General features: G+C 48.4%; 1 protein-coding gene across 1 annotated transcript in view; it reads left to right on the plus strand.

Moving 5' to 3' along the window:
- Nucleotides 1-212, plus strand: part of rpa1 (replication protein A1) — a 49,602-nt gene extending 49,390 nt beyond the window's left edge. The window contains exon 17 of the mRNA XM_035434031.1: nucleotides 1-212. This exon is cut by the window's left edge and continues 752 nt beyond it. The gene's annotated coding sequence lies outside the window, so the exon portion shown is untranslated.
- The last annotated feature ends 5,585 nt before the right edge of the window (nucleotides 213-5,797 follow it).

Below are 5,797 nucleotides of genomic sequence, written 5' to 3' on the forward strand. Positions count from 1 at the left end.
CCTCTCCTCCCTTAGACACACCCCTCTCATTCAGCTGTATTAGGACACACTTGTCTCTCTACCGTAACCCCTTTTGCAAACTCACCTGAATAGTTTTTTTTTAATGTACTTTAGATACGTTCAAATATTGTTTTCTGTTCATCATCCTCTATTGTAGACTTGTTTAACAAAAATGTGTAATAATAATAAATAACAGTTTACAAAATGCCAAATTGTAATCAGTGTTTGACTTGTCCTTTGGATGTTGAAGAGATTGGTACTCGATTTGTGGCTGCGAATTCTGGTCACTCTCTCTCCCCCACCCCTTGTGTGTGGGGGGGGGGGTGGATTCCCCCCTGTCGAGTGGCCTAGTACCCCCCTCCACCCCCAGCCCCCCCCCCCCCCACCCTTTCCATTGCAGGCACCCTCCTGCTGCTCTGACTACCATTTCACATGATTACTCTCCAGGTAATGAATGCCTCTGCGCCGAGTCGCTGGGGCAGGCTGGCACCTGCGTGTGTGTGTGTGTGTGTGCTCGTGTGCGTGAGCCAGTGTGTGTGCGTGCTCGTGTGCGTGAGCCAGTGTGTGTGCATGTGCGAGATGGCGGTGCTGGCAGCTGTGGATCTGTATTAATGCGATGGCGATTGTGATGCTCAGTGACGATGGCCAGTGACTCCATAAAGGGACAGCCGGCCTCCCAGCTTAGTCTCTGTTTTTATTTATTTTTCCCCTCAAAGAGCAGCTGCAGTTTAATCCTGTCACTCTTGCAGGCTAAATTGCGTCATGAATTGGTAGCACTGAGTTAAGCTGCGGTCTATTCTTATTTTTATTTTTTAGGCTCAAGGATGTTGGGCTGCTCGTTCTCTCTCTCTCTCTCTCTCTCTGTCTCTCTCTCTCTCTCTCTCTCTCTCTCTCCCCCCTCTCTCTCTGTCTCTCTCTCCCTCTCACTCGTCCTCTCTTTCGTTCTCTCTCTCTCTCATCCCCTCTCTCTCTCTCGTTCTCTCTCTGGCCTTCATGTTTGTGTTCTCATTAACGCTGTTGTGATTTGCCGGATGAGTCTTAAGGATTCTCAGGCAGCTAATTGCGGTGTCAGGATTTGAGCGGAGCTGCTTAAGAATTCCGAGGTCCCGTTCCCGCTCCCGGAGACGCGGCACGTCCGTCAGCTGTATCCATGGCAACCCAAGTTGAGAGCCTGCGGCGGGTGGGTGGGCAGGGGCGGGGTGTGAGCGTCGCGGTTACTGGTGCATCCTCTGCGTTGTCGAGGAGGGAGCTAACGCGTGTGAGGTGTGTTCAGTCTGGCAATCCCGTATGGGGACATAAAGCAGTGTCTCCAGACACAAGGTAATGAATGCAAGGAATGTGTGTGTAATATTCTCCCACACACAACCAGTGGAGTTCAGTCATGCATTAAGCTTTAAGCGTGTTCAGTAATTAAAAATGAGAAATTTGTCAGGATCATACCACGTATACATTATGTACCACATATTAAAATATGCTCCTGACTCCCCCTCCCTAGTCTTCACAGAATACATTTCTATTGGTTGGGAGCAGAGTGGAATGGGGCTGGTGGGTGTGGCCATGGAGTGGCGCCCTGGAGACGGCCTTCAGAAACGTTTCCAATTGTGCGCTAAGAGCCGGAGGGTTGAAGAAGTCTTCAGGGAGGGAGAGCTCAATCCTGCGCTCTGCCCCAGAGCCCTCTGGGTAACTGAAGAGGTTGCCTCCACGCTCCTGGCAGGCTTCCGTGCCGAACATCAGAGGGAATAGACGAGCGTGGCATTTGAGAAGTGCGAGGAGTCGTGCGTCAGTGCGCTCGGCCTCCTGAGATTGGCTCAGAAACGCGCGCGCGGGAACACAATGTACATGCATATTTGTGTACGTTTATATTTGCATGCGCGTCCGTCCGCCCGCACGCAGCCAGTCAGGATGAGATCAAAGCACAAGGTCAGCGTGAGGTCCAGTTCCCCACTGAGCCGCCCGCTTAGCTGAAGGACTGGAGCCGTCTCTGGAGGAATCTGCCTGGACGGAGGCCCCCGGTGCTAATCCGGCCTGTGAGGGGCCCGTCACGTTTGACGCATAATTATCCTGGCTTTGATGTGGCAGTGAGAGCGATGGTTTCTCAGACGGGTCTGGGGTGACCGTCAGTCAGTCGACTTGCATCAGAGAGTGTCTTTTACTGGCCTGTTGGTGTTCGGAGCTATACGCGGTTGCGTATGCATGTTTATTCCAGGGTGCGCAATGGGGAGATTTGTTTTAGGGAATTGCTTGCAGGTGCTCCAGGCTACACGAGTATCCTTGGTCGCAGTGTTTTCCTGTGGCCTGATATACTGTTGGAGTAAAGTAGCATTGGCGTATGAAGCCGTTTAGAAAATGCAGCCAGAAAAGAATTGACTGGATCAATTTCTGTCATACTGATCAGCCCTCCAGGGCTGGCCTTGTATCCATCTAGTTTATTCCCCTTAAGTGAGTGATGCTGCTTTGAGGTTGCGTATGTGCTTGAAGTGTGTGTGTGTGTGTGTGTGTGTGTGTGTGTGTGTGGGGGGTGGAGGGATTTCTCTCTGGTAATGTCAAATTCAGCTTGGATTCCACTGGAGTCACCATTTTAATGTTCTGCTTGTTTGTGGCTTAGGCCAGGGGAGAAGCGGTCTGGACTGACTCTCTTTCTCCTGCTCAAAATGAATTCTGCACGCTTCAAAGGCAGCGCTCTGATCTTTTCAGACTGTCCGATGCCCGCTGTCACCTTAATATACCTTCCCCAGACGTTTTAAAACAAGCCCATTTTTCCCCCTTTAAAAATCTTCCCTTTGCTTTCTCCCCCCCATTCATAACTGCAAAAAAACCTCAGCCCTCCTGCGCGATGCAGTTTCATCACGAACGAATCAGATTCTGACATTCTGAGCGATGCGTGTGCATAGATTTTCAGTTGAACGGTAACCTCCCCAAATTCTCAAAAGGGAGCCCACACTGACAGCTCATATATTTGCTATTATTGTTATTGATTCTGCCTATTTTTTTTCTGTAAAGGTAAGAAAAATGAGTCGCAGAGGTAAAGATGTGAAGTAGGAAATGTGGAAGTACACAAACATGGCTGGTGGTTGGTTTCCTGCTCTTGTGCTGAATGTTCACTTCTCCAGTTGCGTCTGGTTGGCGCACACTTCATAATATCTCTGCAGAGGTGTCGGGGAAACGCTTGGACTTTTTGAGAACGCGAGCTGGGTAATTGAACGTAGAGCTTTCAGCGATGACTCAGAAGCTCAGTTTTGAAAGTTCCGTTTGAATCATTCTCATGGCTGCTCCAGAGCACGGATGACAGAACATCTTAAACATGGCACACTTTAACCAACTAAAATTAGCCACTGGGTTTGAGCTTAATGACCGGGGGGTGGACCAGCCCAGAACAGGGATCCCCGGCTGTAATTAAGGTTAACCTTATCTATGACTATAGGTTACGGCCTTGCTGTGGTGGTGACAAGAATAAGCCGATTACTGATTTCAATGCTGAAAGGTCCATTTAGCCTGTAATGCCATGCCAGTCACATTCGCCTTGCACTGACACATCTGCAAAACATGCTTTTCAAATATTTAAACTGAAAATATATTTTTTTGAGGATACATTTTTTTTTCCAAGCCAGCATCTCAAACCCTTTGGTCTGTTTTGCGAACACGATTGGGTGTGTGTGTTTATATTTGGCATAATCAATAAGGAATGTTATGGGTTGTGAAAATTCCTGAGATATTTTAAGCTGAGTGAAATGGACTCTCATCTCAGTCGCTGGCTCGCATACAGAATCGTAAAGGGTTATACACTTCTCCAGCTTGCTCATTGAGGCTTACGAAGCCTTGGAAGTTAAATTTAGCTTTCTTTTTTTAAACCATGACTCACGGATGTGCAAGCTCGAGTTTTGTTCAGGGACCGCGGGTGTACTATTTAAAAATGTAGTTTGCATTTAATTTAATGCAAAACATGTGCTGTGTTTTGAACAGGATTGGAGAAACTGCTTGCTATCATCCTGTATACGGAATACTATTTATGTTTCAGTTAGAAAAGAACGCTGACCTTCAGGAAACAACATCCTAATCACAAGTTAAATGTTTTCATCATTAAATTTGCTTTTCCTTCCCCTGATACCTCCGAACACCTTTGTGTCCATAAACCGCTTATTTCCACACATTTACTGGAAATGGTGCCGGATAATCTGAAGACATCTGATACCAGCCAGCAATCACTAAAGATGATCGACAGGGTGAAAATTTGAATTCCATTACCTGGCAATTTCCATCCGCTTCCTGGCCGTGGGAATGGTCTCCTCGTGACTGGAATTGATTCCCAATTCCCAAATTCCCGGAATGGTGGATGGGCTCTAAAGGACAGGGGGGAGCCGGGGGAGAGACGGCTCAGGCGGAGTCAGGAATGCAGTTCTCGGGGAAAATTGAATACGATCTCGGGAGAGAACGGCAAACGTGCGAAGCTTCGGTGTTCTGCTCCGGATGCTAATCATCACAAATGCGACAAGATTTCAATTACATTCCTCTGTTTGGCCACAGTGACTTCAGTTGATATTGCAATGATGGGATACATGTCAGGTTGCCAGGCAATTACGCCTAGTCCTTTTGTTACATTTTGATATTAAAACCATCTCATTACCTGGGAAGGATGAAACTGTCTTCTTCGTTGGCCTGCTGCGTCTTGTATCTTGTGCTCCCTTCTCCTTCCAGTATGTGGTGAGAGATGAGACAAAGAAACAAAAAAAGATTAAGAGGGAGGAGAGGAGGGAAAAGGAAGAACTACTTTTAGTACGATGAAATATGCAGCAATCAGGTGTAGCATGTTAGCATAGTGAGTGATCAGTGATTAACAGTGTCAGTATGTGATCACATGCATAGGTTTGTGTGTGTGTGTGTGTGTGAGAGTGTGAATGTCTGGGAGGGAAATGGTTTGTGATTTCAGTCTCCTTTGCCCGAGCTGGTACGTGTGAGGAAATGTGTAGTGTGTGCTGTTCAGACACCTCTCTTTCCAGACACCAAGCTGGAGTGGAGAGTTAAACATCATAAACAGTGCCTTATGTTCAAGCACAGGAGTGCATGCCCCTCTCCAAACTAATTGCATTAGCCGAAGCCAAGGGTTAATGCACGCCATTCACACTGACATTCATACTCCGATGTTTGCTACACACAGCTGTAAGTGGTTGGCTGGATATTGGAAAACAAGCTGATTAGTCAGAGCGAGCATTCGGGGAGAGATGGAAGGCATTTCAGTAATGGAGAATTGTCCCGAGAGCTCTCACCACCGTCATTACCGCCATTCCCCATGAAGACGTTAGCCTCAGGGCTCCTGCCAGCCGCGACTGCAGGGGAAACGCAGGTAGCGGTTTGGCGCGACGCGGGCAGACTGAGGCCATCTGTAGGCCCGGCGCTTGTGTGGGGGGGGGGGGGGGCAGGGTGGGGACCCTAGACGCGAGACCTTGGCGGACCTAGGAACCCGCCGGGCCTTCCGGCCGTTTCTTTGCACTTTTAAATAGCACTGAGGTGGCTTTTTTCTTTTCGCCCTCTTGAGAATTTGCTGCTCTTGCAAAACGTACCGCGTCTCCGCGGTGAGAGTTGTGACCTTATCGGGTTTTGCTACCTCGCGAAAAAGAACGTCTGCTGCAGAATGTAAGGCAATATGCAGAAGACCGTCGTTAATATTTTGTGACACCGCACTTAAAGTTTGAAGAATAGTGACGCGCGAAACCGATTCTGATAGGGGATGACACTGCGGTTGGTGGAGGGTTGGGGGGGGAGGGGGGTAGCATACTGAGTCTGCACAAATTCTTACTGCATC

The sequence above is a fragment of the Anguilla anguilla genome, chromosome 9 (assembly GCF_013347855.1).
Source record: "Anguilla anguilla isolate fAngAng1 chromosome 9, fAngAng1.pri, whole genome shotgun sequence".
NCBI lineage: Eukaryota > Metazoa > Chordata > Actinopteri > Anguilliformes > Anguillidae > Anguilla > Anguilla anguilla.